The following is a 14,746-nucleotide window of genomic DNA, read 5'->3' on the forward strand; positions in this document are numbered from 1 at the left end:
CTTATCGTTCTTTACCCGCAAGTCTCCCACGCCGTGTATTTCGACCCTTCCAGAGACTACGAGAAGAAGGCCTATACCCACATAATAAATATTCTAGATGATGCTCTCCAAGGCTTCAGCATTAGGGGTGGCCACCTGCAGATCAGGAAACAAAGGAACAAGAAGTTGGGTTTCTCGCATAAAACTAACTTCTGCTGCATCCATGTCCCAAAACCAAGCAAGAAAGATGGATTATACCTCCTCCATCTCATGATTGAGTTCAACACGGATCACCAAAAGCTTCGTATGACAACCAGAAACAATGATCACATCCGCAAGTGGGTAGAATCTCATGGAAAAGCGGATTATAAACTTAGAGATGACTTCTTTCGCATCCAAAGGGACATTGCGACGATCATCATGAAAGAAGTCATTGATGAGAAGGGGGTGTTCCACCACGGCCCTATATCACGAGATGACGTCCGAACTTGCATAGGCATGCAATGTCATGACCTCACGCCGTTCAAGAAGCTAGGGTCCATCCTTGATGATATGGAAGGATGGAACTTCTAGTAATTTATGATGCTGCTGATGATGATATGTGTCGGTTGAACTTGTATACTTTCTGTAGCGATGAAACTTTGTGATGTCCACGGTCCCAGCCGAACTTGCGTAACGCTACTTTGTTAGTTTGGGTACGATGACATGCGTACCTCTAGTTAATTAGTTTGCGTACTATATGTTGCATCTAGTTGCTAACCCTTTCTTTTTCGTGTTGCTCTAGTATATTTTGTTGCATATGATCGTGCATTCTTTTGATGAAGATGCATCTCTAACAGGTACCGAGATTCTTGATGGCGAAGAAGGAGTGTTATGTCATGTATGAAGGGAAGGTTCCGGGAGTGTATGACGAGTGGCATGAGTGTCACGCGCAAGTGCAGAGGGTCTCGGGCGCCAACCATAAAGGATTCAAAAGTAGACAAGAAGCACAAGCTAGTTACTTGAGGTTCAGGCTAGCGCGAGAGAGGACTCATGACCGCCGCCTCATGTACTGCATAATTCCACTATCACTCATAGTGATAGCACTTCTCGCGTATATCATTGTTTAGATGGATGACGTTGTAGTTGCAAGTATTGGAGACTTGCATGTATCGCTATTTTCGAGATGATGACGAGATACCACTTTGTGTTGGATGATGATTATGATGAGACTATTTGTATGTATATACTATGATTACATTTGTAGTCTCGCAGCCATTTGTATGTGTATGATGATGACATTTGTATGTGCTAAATATTCTTGTATAAAGCCTGTTCAAATACAAAACAAATATGCAGAAAAATAAATAAATCAAAAAGAACTAAAATTAGCAGTAGCGAGTGGAGAAAAGTTAGCAGCAGCGTCACAGTAGCCTAGAGCTATTAGCAGTAGCGAGCTTCCATACAGCATGCTGCTACTACACTTGTATAGCAGTAGCGCAGGCTAAGACGCACTGCTACTACATGTTAGCTGTAGCGCCTTATCAGTAGTGCGGGCCCCCGCACTACTGCTATACCTAGAACCCACGCTGCTGCTAGGCTTTTCCCTAGTAGTGTTAGCACACTAGTAGAAAAAGGACCTTATGTGAGACACATTAGTCCCGGTTTGATTTTGGCCCGGTACTAATGGTATCATTAGTACCGGTTCGAACGGCTATGCATTAGTGCCGGTTCGTGTTGAACCTTTAGTACCGGTTCGTGCCACGAACCGATACTAAAGGGGTGGTGGCACGCTGGCGTCAGGCCGGGGCCCCACGAGCCCCTTTAGTCCCGGTTTGTGGCACAAACCGGTACTAAAGGGCTAACCTTTAGTACCGGTTCGTGCCACGAACCGGCACTAAAGGGGTCTAACCTATAGTCCCGGTTGGAGACACAAACCGGGACTATAGGGAAATTTTCAAACTTGAAAAAATCATAACTAAATCATCCTAATTCAGAAAAATACATATAATATATCAAAATTTGCAGAACAAAAAGATTGATCCGCTGAAACATACCCCGAAAACATCCAGGGAGCCACCAAAGAAATATTTCTGCCACCATAACCTTCTGTATCCGCGAGATCCCATCTTGGAGCCGTCGCCGGCGTTCTGCCGGAGGGGGATTCCACCACGGAGGGCTTCTACATCAACACCATAGCCCTTCCGATGAGTTGTGAGTAGTTTACCACAGACCTTCGGGTCCATAGTTATTATCTAGATGGCTTCTTCTCTCTTTTTGGATCTCAATACAATGTTCTCCCTCTCTCTTGTGGAGATCTATTCGATGTAATCTCTTTTTGCGGTGTGTTTGTAAAGATCCGATGAATTGTGGGTTTATGATCAAGTTTATCTATGGATAATAATTGAATCTTCTCTAAATTCTTTTATATGATTGAGTTATCTTTGCAAGTCTCTTCGAATTATCGGTTTGGTTTGGCCTACTAGATTGATCTTTCTTGCCATGGGAGAAGTGCTTAGCTTTGGGTCCAATCTTGCTGTGTTCTTACCCAGTGACAGAAAGGGTTGCAAGACACGGATTGTATTGTTGCCATCGAGGATAAAAAGATGGGGTTTATATCATATTGCTTGAGTTTATCCCTCTACATCATGTCATCTTGCTTAATGCGTTACTTTGTTCCTATGAACTTAATACTCTAGATGTATGCTGGATAGCGGTCGATGTGTGGAGTGATAGTAGTAGATGCAGGCAGAAGTCGGTCTACTGGTTGCGGACGTGATGCCTATATACATGATCATGCCTAGATAACGTTATAATTATCACTACAAAAAAATACACTTCCGTGATGATACGTGTTTGTCACAGTAGGTCGCGTTTTTTGTCATGCATGTACATCCATGACAAATTTATGACAGAATCAAGATAGTCATACCTGTGCAGTCGTAGAAGTGTTCCATGACATTACCAAAATTATCATCACGGAAGTGTCCACTTCCATGATGATAAATCGCGCGTCACAGAAGTGCTTTCGTCAAGGGTGACCGACACGTGGCATCCACTGTAACGGAACGCCATTAAGCTATCGGGTCAGATTTTGGATCTGATAACCCGTTAACAGCCCCGACCAATGGGGATTTCCCACGTGTAAAATCATCATTGGCTGGAGGACACACGTGTCGGCTCACCGTTGGGACAGATGTCATCCGCTCATTGGACGGAAGGCGCCTATGATACGGCGACACGTGGCACGGCCCAACAGAGGCCCATTCCTGTGAAAAGGCCGGCCCATTTGACTTGGTCAAAAGGTGGCGGGCCGGCCCACGGAAAGCCTGTTAACGGCCTGTTCGCATATAGCCCATTTACAGCCCGCTAACCCAAGGCCCGTTACGCCCTATCCCAATTAGGCCCAGTAGCGTCATCTGGGCCTTCCAATATGATTCAGCCCGTTTTAACTTCCGGCCCATGTGTGGCCCATGACTTGTTTCGGCCCATATAAGGACCTTTGTAACTCTTGGCCCATTAATGTCCCGTGGTGAAACTGGCCCATAATGAACAGTGTATCACTTTATACCCATTGACGGCCTGTTATTGCATTGGGCCGTTTCCAGCCCAAGTTAACTTTCGGCCTTCTCAGGGCCCACTGATTCTTGGGCTCACTTGCAGCATTCGGTTACATACGGCCCGTTACTGTCATTTTCTGCTTGTGGGCCAAATTCAGCCCGTCGTTACAGTCGGCCCGTTTGTGGACCGTTAATACGTTGGGCCGTTTTCATGTAAAAAAAACCCGTTGGGCTGTTTTCATAGAGTTATCAAATACAGCCTATTAACGGCCCATTATGGTCCACGAATAGTACGACCCATGATTGGCGAAATGATCATACGCCCCGTAGAAGGCCCATGGATCCTACGGCCCGTATGAGGCCCATTGAAAGTACGACACGTAGAAGGCCCATGGATCGTACAGCCCGTAAAAGGCCCATTGATCCCTAAGGCCCGTATAGAAGAAGGCCGATGGATCCTACGGCCCGTATAGAAGGCCGATGGTCCTACGGCCGAACGAAGGCCCATGGATCATACGACCTGCAGGAGGCCCATCAGTCTGTGTGTTGCCATGATTATTTTGGCCTAGTTACCAAAAATAGGCTATTGTGGCCACTAGAAAAACACAGAAAAAGAACTACAGTGACTACAAGCAAACAACTAAACAAGACAATAAGGAAATAAATAAGAAAGCAATTAAGGCTAGCCTATTACCGCTATTACACATATTATATCCACTGGGCATCAAAGTTCGCCACCAGTGCAAATATAGGGAACAACGTAGCATATTACATACACTGGCCGTCAAAATTGGCCACCAGTGCAAATAAACGCGACAGCAAAACAAGAGCATAACCGAAACAACTTTAGAAGAGCTCAAGAAAAGTTATCGTGGGTATCCACCATGCTGGCAATAAGCTTAGCAAGCTGATTAGCTTTGTCCTGTTTGGCGCTAAAATCCTCCAACACTTGCTATTGCACCAGAAAGTATGCATCTGAATGCTCCAGGGACTTCCGCAGTCCTTCCGCTTATTGTCGCAACACAGCTGATCGATGTCTTTCAGGTTGTAGTTGAGACTCAAGAAACCGAACTGATTCAGACACTGAGTTTGAATAGCTTGTGCAAGCGGTAGTGGCCAGTAACTCGAACACTAAACCAAGACAGGACTTTGGGGTTGTCTCGCTGTCTTCAAGATAGTCTTCCTTAGCTGTGTTATCAGCTTTGTTGGAGACCAACAAGGATGTCACTATCCTGAACCTTATCTGCATTACTTCCTTTACCATTGCTTAATAAGGCATCTTCCCCAATATTCTGTCAGCATTCTAAAAGAAGAAACAAGCAGACACATAACAAGTTTGGCATGTACTAGTATATGAAACTCATTTCGGTGAACCAGTTCATTAGTAAGGTGGACAGGATTAAACTACCAAGTCTTCTATTGCCAAGTACTAGTACATAATAAAAGCATCAAACAAACATATATCTATGTCATGTGGTCACTGCATTGTCTTGCCAAATCAAAATAGAGACACGATTCAAATCATATCAGTTCAAGACAAAGTAGCAGTGAAAGAATACAAAGCGTGGGAAACTACACGGCACAACAAGATTTCAGATGGTTACCACGGGTCTACATGTACAACAACACTATTGGCTCTGTTGTGATGCTAGTAATGTGCATGATATGAAAGTCAACTGCATACACAATTGAAATTGAAATCAAAAGAGCTATTGATAAGAGCAAACCTGTTAAAGAAACATGCGTGAACATACCTGCTGTGTCATTGGAGTTTCGGTTGGATCCTTCAATTTAAAAATAAGTTTCTATCAGTAAATACAGTGATACAAGAGAAAAGCAATCATAGTTAAAAAAGGCACGCCTAAGAGAGTGCTCAAGCGCGCCTAGGCTCTAGGCGTTGGCAAAACGCATTGTGCATAACTACGCTTAATCTGTGCATAACTGCGCATAAGCATGCGCTTTGGTCAGTAAAGTGCAAGGCGGTGGCAAACGCACAATTAACGCCTAGCGCTTTTTTGAACTATGATAGCAATGGAATCTTAAATTAGAACAGTTGTTCTTTAGGTTTAGGCACTTGTTCTACATGAACAGAGTATATTAAGACGCAAGAATATAATATTTAAAAATAGAAAATGAGCTCATAGACCTTACCACATTCTTGGTTCGGGACCAGTACAGAACATGGCGTTCCCAGTCATTGTCCAGTAAATGTGTCTCAGGAGAATGTAAGGGAATTTGATGAGTTTCTTTGCCGGTGAAGTACCTTTTCTTCAGGTAATTCCGATACTGCCACCAAGCATTCTTGAAGAGAAGAGGTATTAGCACAGGTTACGTCATCCTGAGTTTCCAAATTGGTCCTTCTCTATAGAGAAAAATGGGAAAATTTGCTGTATTATAACCATCATGGAGGTAGAATGTATGGGACAAAGCAAAGTAATTGCCATGAATACCATTACTTACACATAACTCCTGGACAAACACCTGCAACTGGCATTTTCCTTCATCTTCAGTATGATATTTCCAAGATGGGAAGATACGCACATACGATTTAACAACATCAAATGCGATAGATGCTAAACTACGACTGGCTAGTTGTGCTTCCTCCACAGGAATAGGCGTACTAACTGGTGGAGTTGGGGTTCGCCGTGATAGTACTGGCCCTTTGGGCACTGGAGTTGCCTTACTAACTGCTCTTGTTTGGGAGCTCTGTGGTGGAGATGGTGTTCTGTCAACAGGAACTGGGTTACTATCGGCTGGGGTTGGGGTTAGATTGGGTGAAGCTGGTTCTCTGTCCATCGCAGTAGGGGTACAATCTGCGAGAGTTTGGGTTATGTGTGGTAGGGCTGGTTCTTGTGCATGTACAACCGGGGTGCTATCTCCACCAAGAGGTAGCACTGTTTTATTTGAAGACCGTGTTTTTATTCCGCTAGATACTAGCATCAGCCGCTCCAATTCAAATGGCTGATAAACAGGAAACATAGTTGAATGTACAGACATTGTATGAGAGACAAATGCAATAGATAGTGTGGAAAAAAGAAGGCATGAAATAGTTGACATGTATATTGTTTAACTAAAACGGATAGCATGACATAATTTCACATATATGATGTCTATCTAAACTGGATAGCATAACATAACATAATTCAAAGATATGATGAATAACTAAACATGATCGCATGACATAATTCACCTACATGTTATCTAAGTAATCAGGATCGCATCATTTAATTTACATATGTGATTTATATGCTAAACAGAGGGCATTCGATATGATGTCTGAACTAAGAACATGGTGTTGAATATTGTGTATATGATGTCTAAACTATGCAATGCAAGACACCGTATGCATGCTATGAGCAGTATAACCGTGCCAAGTTAGAGCATACACCTCAGTAGGGGAATAGGACTGGTCATCTGTCTCTGAATCCATCTCTGAGGAGCTATCGGGACCCAACAAGAGATCTGCTTCGACAGGTAGCACTGTCTACTCTGAAGGCCTTGTTTTCACTCTAGAGTTTTCCATCTCCCACCCAAATGGCTGATTCACAGGAAGAGTAGTTTAGTGTACAAACATTGTCGACAAATGGAAATGTAATGAAGAAAAGGATGGGCAAGATATCATTCAAATATATGATGCCTGGTTAAACAGGATGGCATTGCACATTTCACATATATTATGGCTGGCTAAAAGACATGAGACTGCATAATTCCCATATATGATATAGAAACTAAATAGGTGGCATTACAGAACATGTCTAAACTAAGTAGATGACATATATGATGTCAAAAGTAGGCACTACAAGGCAACATATGTATGATATGACTAACATCATCATGCCAAGGTAGAGCAAACACCTTGGGGGGGAGGTAAATAGGAGTGGTCAGCGGCGTCTAAATCCGCCTCAGAACAGATATCTTCCTCTGGATTACAATCTGGAGAGGGGTGGGGAGGGTTTGCCATTGAACCCACCATGGAGCGATGTCTGCATGACATTGTATTGCCGCGCAAAACTCTTCTCTTTTTCTCTACATGTTCAGCATGACTGTGTACAATATCTGACATGCATACGAAAAAATATGGTGAGATTATGTAAGGAGAGCATGCGGAAATTTAGAGTGATGGTAACAACCAGTGGTTGGATCCAAAATAATGATAACAGGCTGATGGTTGCTTTAAATTAATAAAAAGACAGATGATGATTGCTTTACTATTTGTTTCCCACCCAAGATGAACAACATAGGCATACCCTAGGTGAACCAGATATTAGACAGACATACTATTCATTGCTGCCTCGATATGTGCCCCACAACTAATTTAGAACTCAAGTTTGAACATTAATTTGGACCTGAGTTAGGAGTCCAAGAGCTGAACAGGACGATAAAGTAGCAGGTAAGTTTAAGCAATGCATAACATAAGCAGAAACAAAAGAGTGTGACCTCTCTTGTGGACCCGTGTACTCCTCAGGTTCATCTGCTGCGATGATGGTGATGCCGTTGGGGTGGGTGCCGGCGGCAGGGAAGGAGATCTGAGGCGGCGAAAGACGGTCAGGAGTTGTGATGCCTGGTTTGGTGGATGCTTCTGTCGATGGAGCAGCTCAGGTGAGGTGGACGACATCGCGGCAGGAGCAAGACAAACCACACAAAGTTCCCTTCGACACGTACCTGTAACTGAAGTAATTCTGTAAGGGATCATTTGGCTTGCATGATTCTTGAAATGCAGGGGTAGGAAAAACACCAGAATAGGATAGGAAAATGCACATGGTAAACAGAGCATTTGTAAACACAAGATTTCTGTCAACTTGGGTGTTTGGTTTACAGGAATTGGAAGAGCAGAGGAATGCAAAGAAACATGGCCAAAATAAAGAGAAACCATATGAAAGCGTGTACAGTTAGAATGTTTTTCTGGCAGTAATGCACTTGGTCTTGTTTTCATGCATAGGATTTTGAAAAGTAGGTCCAGGTGGATGTTTTGCTTCATTCCTTTCAACAAAATGCATGAATAATTGAATAGTAGAGTGCCATTGGAAAATTCCCTATTGCTATGCCTTTCTGTTGAACCAAAATAGCCCTAATGGATCGACGTGAATGTATAGTAATAAGTGATGCAACAAGTGTACAACCTCCTTGCCGTAGCCGTGTCGACCTCAACATCATTGGGTTGGTCACTGAAGCAGTTGAGGCAGAGGTGGCTGTCGGAGGTGTGGAGGAAGATCTGAGGAATCTGTAGACGGCATCCAGGGCACTGCTCTGTCGTGATGGATCGTTCTGTCGTTGGAGCAGCTCCGGTGAGCCGTAAGACGTCAAGGCTGAAGTAGCACAAGACAGACATTGTCAATATCAAGTGGGATTCTAATAGTATCTCCAATAGATGATGTAAAATGGATGTAAAATTAACATCACCAAAAACCACCTGACTACAATAGATGAGGTAAAAACTGTTGACTCTGAACTTAACTATCGAAACTGAAATTTACTTTGGAATCTAAATGCTACTGTCGAAACTGAACGCAATGGTAGCAGAGAGGCACTTGATATGTAGTTTAGGGAGGGCCTGCAGTTCATCTTCAACCTTCATCCCCCTGAGCCGCCAGCCACCACCGGTCGAACCACCGGCCCCAGTGCCGCCTCGCCGCCCCGAAACAACTCGCCACCGCCGCCCCGGCCAGCCCTCTAGGCACCCCGTCCCTCCACCCTGAACCCTAAGTTAGATAGTGGGGTACCTCTCCGGCGAGCCCCCATCCCCACTGTGGGTGGTTCTTCCTTAACTCCGGCGAGCCCCCCCAACCCCTGAAAATCGACTGGCCCAAAAGTCGATTCAGTCGACTGAAGTGTGGCTTAATCGGAGCAGAGCAGCAGCACAAGCGAGGGGGAGAGAAGCAGCAGCAGCTGGGCGAGCGAGCGATCGAGCGAGAGCCGGAGCAGCAACAGGAGTGCGAGTGAGCGAGTGAGAGCCGGAGCAGCAGCAGCAGATCCGGCTGGTATGGCCGCCGCCGCCGAAGGGGCCTCGCACTAGGGGAGAGCCACCGTGGAGATGTCACCAGCGGCACCGGCTTCAAGGTAGCCGCTCCATGGGGGTGCGGGATGGAGCACCGTCGGCGCCGGGAGGTCAAGTTAAGGAGAAGGTGCGATGCGATGAGTGTACAACCTCTTTGGTGGTGCCGAGTAGGCCTCGGCTTCGTCCGAGGAGTCACTGAGGATGTTGCGGTTCCGGTGGAGCAGGTTAAGGCGGCGCTGTGGGGATGGAGCAGCCGTGATAGACGAGTCGATCATCGGAGCAGCTCCTTGGAGGTGGAGGACGGGGCGGCTGAACCGGCTGGACGGCGAGATGGACGACTGATCCTCATCCAGGGAGGTGGACAAGGGATGTCGAGCTGTTGCGATGGACGACGTTGTCGGGGAAGAGGCTCCAGCTGGGCAGCGGTGACGTGGCGAACGGAGGAGGGTGGGGTTTCGCGGCTGGAGCGGAGAGGTTATGGCGGCCTGGGATTTCGAATGGCCAAAAGGGGGCGATGGGAGGGGGTGAAGCATGACTTAGGGACGCGCTTGTCCAAAATGTAGGGTGTGTTACAAAAGTACCCCCCACCGATTTGAACTAGCGGCCCTTTCGGCTCAGGGTTAGAAGGGGGATTTCACGTGTCGGGATTTGGCAGCTGGAGGGAGTTTTCGCGCGCATTGTAATTTCGGGATAGCAAGGCGCGGGTTGTGAAGGCGCCAGTTTTGGGAGCACGATATCTGAATTTTTGGGATATACAAGACGCGGGTTGAATTTTAGGGACAAGTCTAACGTGTAGTAATATTGTACTTGTACGTACCAAATCAATTCGCACTTCCCTCAACCAAAAAGAAAACGAAAAAAATAAAACTATTCACACCACACAAAGAGAGAGTCTTGCCCCGTTTTACTATACAAATGCTATTCAAAGCTACTCCCTCGTTCCATCTATATAGGGCCTAATGCGTTTTTTGATGCTAACTTTGACCAAATATTAGAGCAATGATATATGACATGCAACTTACACAAAGCACACCGTTAACTTCGTCTGTGAAAGGTTCTTTCAATGATATAATTTTCACATTGTGCATGTCATGTACTATTAATCTTGTCAATAGTCAAAGGCGGTCTTAAAAATCTCATTACGCCCTATATAGATGGAAGGAGGGAGTATCAATCCATGTTATGTCCGATTAAATTTTTTCGCTTGTTGTATAATGCATGTAACCTACTCATACCAACATTTTAGTGCATTCCAAATGTCTATACTATCGCTGCAATTCGAACTAAATTTGAATTCGTTTCTCTATTTCAATAAGAATCTACAATCATGATTGTTGCCAACTTCAACCATCATAGTTTCCTTGCTATCCGCCAAATATAAATCGGACGGCCTATAATGCAGGATGGCAGGCACACCATCATCAACAACTCCGTTTTTTTATAAGAGTAGAAATAAAATATATTAAATTTAGTATAACATGTTCATAAACACACCATGTGTACCACCGTTATATATATTCACATATGCGTCGGTTGAAAACACTATGATAAATTCTTCAAATATCCGAATTCGCTTTTTATAATGAAGTATATATGATCTCTATTCGTCTTTTACACCCACACAACCCAGCTACCGCTAACTTTCTCTTGTGCATTCACACGCCCGCATCCCTCTCACCCTCCCTCAGCATTCTCTAGCTCCATCGCGCAAATTCGTCTTTTCACTTTAGGTCGTTCACCCATGGTGTGTGTAGGCCCCCCAGCTCCTTCTTTACGGCACACATCGATCGATATGCCTCTCTAGCCAGGTGTGCCTAGCACAAACACAAGCTTCCCCTCTTCTCTTGTCACCGTCCATGCCTCACTCCCACCACTCTTTTCATCGTTCTCGTACTCGCACACTCCTCCCCGCTCGATATAGTATGCCTCTCGTACCACCTCCTACATGCATCCCTCTATCTCTATCCTTCTCCTCGTGCCTCGTTTGCTTCTAACACACACATGCATGTATACCGATTGATCTCCCAACATATACCTGGATCGACTTTAACTACCCCCCCATCGATCGACGTACCTCACAAGTTATGTCTCCCCTTTCTCTAACAAAGGGCGATTGATCTTCCTATGTAGTTATGTCTGCTTACCACAGCCACATCGTCCCCCCTCATCATTCGTGCATGCCTCCTGACCCGTCTCTCACATGCACCTGCACAGAAAACAAGCAGCCATCCCCTCTCTTATTGATATTGCGGGCGTGCCCTCTGTTTGTATAGCAAGCCTATCCCACCATTTTTTAGAAGCAACTTCACTACCACCCCCTCCAACACTCTAGCTCTGTCTCTCTCCCAACCTTATTCCTCTCCTGCACATATGCATGGATGCCGATCGATCTCCCTTAATACATGAGGTAGATCGATCTCCTTAATACATGAGGTAGGCCTCTCTCCTCGTCCACACATATACCAGCCATTGTACCTCTATAGTTAATTGGGCCTCCCTCTTCCCCCACCACACACCAAGAGTCGAGCGCTGCAGGTAGGTATCCATGCCACAGAGACAAACTGCACATGTCCCCTCTCACATTCCAGTAGGCCAGCCACTCTATATCTTTGACGTGGGCACACACAAATTCGATGGCACTCTTTATCGATCACGCATGCACACACACACACACACACACACATCATCCCTCTTTTCTATTCTATGGATACCTCAAGCCGGTGATACCTCCACTCTCTTCTCGTGGATCGCCCCCTCTATATATATGTTTTATCCAGGACTCTATTTCACACACATTGCATATGTTACATTTTTTGATTGACGCCCCCCCCCAAAACTCTCAAGAACCAACACACTATATCTCTCTAGGTTTGTATCTCTCTCACACAACCCCACGTAGGTGGTGTACATATACAAGAAGAGAATAGGTGCACCGTGCACGTACTCACGCTTCGTGCCCAGCCACACCCGCACGGGTACACGGTGGAGCTCATTTCTTTACGAAATGGCAACCCACGTGCTAATTTGAATGACTGTAGCGGTTGTTTACCTAGGGAGGTCGTGTACCACGCCTGCACGAAACAAAGTTCGACTTGACGCGTTGCCGCGTTATTTTTAAATAAAGTTATAGCGCTCAATGGCACGTACACAGAATATAAAACGATTTTTATGGAGAAAAAGGTAGTCCGCTCACTATATACAATGGAGCCTTGCGTGCCTGGTTTGTCGCTCTTTAGAGTATCTCACACAAGGCTGCGGTGGCCTCTCTCTCTCTCACCGTTGGTCACTGATCCGACCGCATCCCGTCCGCCGAGGGAAAGGGAGTGCGGTGGCCTCTCTCTCTCTCTCACCGTTGGTCACTGATCTGGCCGTATCCTGTCCGCCGGGGTAAAGGGAGTGCGGTGGCCTCTCTCTCTCACCGTTGGTCACTGCTCCGGCCGCATCCCGTCTACTGGGGGAAAGGGAGTGCGATGGCCTCTCTCTCTCTCACCGTTGGTCACTGATCCGGCCGCATCCCGTCCGCCGGGGGAAAGGAAGGAAGTGCATCGTTTCTCCATTCGACGGCGCCGAGGCAGCACGTCCCGATCTGTGGTACACGCCGTTCTCTTTGAGCAAGCTCCGGCGCGGCAGGGCCTACGCCACCTGCTCGTAGATTCTGCCCGCCGCCGCTCACCTAGTTACATCCCATTGACCTCCAGGTATCCGGACTTGCTCCAGTGCCCGTCTTCCCACGTTGCTGCATGTGGATCTTCCATAGTTCTTTGCCCAAAACGTAGCTCGTCTAGCGTACTTCCATATTGCATTCTCGTCCTCACACTGTTTTAGACAAACACAACCGTGTTGTTATCTTCCCTTAGGGTAAGGAATATGCTTCTTTTTTGTCGTCGCATGTGTCATCAACTATTATTGGCCAGTAATTGTTTCCTTTCTACCTCTTTTTTGCAAACAGGGCATTCCATTTCACCTTGTTGCTATTGCGACCTTTTGGTGAACTGCACAAATCACTTTTTTCTTAAGAGTGTTTTGTGCAGTTGTACTAAAATGTCACATGGGCAACGTCTCTACATTTCAGTGCGACTGCACAAAGGGAGACTGGTTTTGCTCTATCCTCCTCATCCAACTCCGAGCCTAATCTTCTCCAACTAGTTAGTCTTAAGAGAGACTGAAAAGGTTACCGGCTTCTATTTGTGTGTTTATTGTTTCATCAGCAGTCCTCTATTATCGTAATCACACTTAATATCTTTGGAACAGGGACGCTCAGCTCTATTTTAGTGGAACTGCACAAAATGATCGGAATGTTGCATGCTCCAGACATATACTTTTTTTCCCAACATGCCTTGTTGATTTAGACAGAGCTGGGGGGACGTTGCTGCCAATGAAAGCATGTATCAATTTTAATTTAACATCTTCTCACAACTCTGTTTTCAGTTGTGATGTAATTATTAGCTCTGATCTGCTAATAATTGACATGCATTAGCAAGGAAGTTAGTTTTTTATTGTTTTCAAAAGAGCATCGGTGGCAAGACACGCGAAACAAAAGCTGAAAGCTCACACCATTGTACAATTTCATGTTGCTGGAAAATTATTTGTATAGTACGTCAATTATGTAAACAAATGATGGAAGCTTGATAGCATTGCCAGAAGCCTCTTCATCATTCGGGTCCATGTGCCATGCACAAAATTATACTCCTTCGTTACTAAATATTTGTCTTTTTACAAATTTCAAACGGGCATCACTACAAAAAAAAGACACATCCGTGACATTTTGGGCCGAACGAATTTTTTTCTGTCATAGATACGACACTTCTATGACGATAATTTTGACATAACCCGGTATCATGATAGATGTGGTGGGCTCCTACTTCTATGACAAAAAATCATGACAGAAAATGGGCTTTTCGTCCTGGGTGGGCCGGAGACGCAGCTGCATGACATTCTTTGGGCCGTCCATGACGGAAAAAACCGTGGTAGAAGCGAGGGGGAGGAAAATTTCAGGGAGTTGCCGGTTATGGTGGGAGGTCGGGGGCGGAGCAATGCGCGTTTCTCGCGTACATACACGTGTGTGTGCGAGGCGTTGGCTGTAACTGAACCCGAGCGATTGCACTGCAGGCTACGCGTTACTGAACCCGAGCGATCGATCGATGGCTGTTAACTGAACTCGATGGAGCGATTCCTTCGCTACTGCTGCTAACTGAAGCCGATCGATGCTTCCTCTGGGATGAACAATGAGTGT

This window comes from Triticum dicoccoides, chromosome 4A (genome assembly GCF_002162155.2).
Source record: "Triticum dicoccoides isolate Atlit2015 ecotype Zavitan chromosome 4A, WEW_v2.0, whole genome shotgun sequence".
NCBI lineage: Eukaryota > Viridiplantae > Streptophyta > Magnoliopsida > Poales > Poaceae > Triticum > Triticum dicoccoides.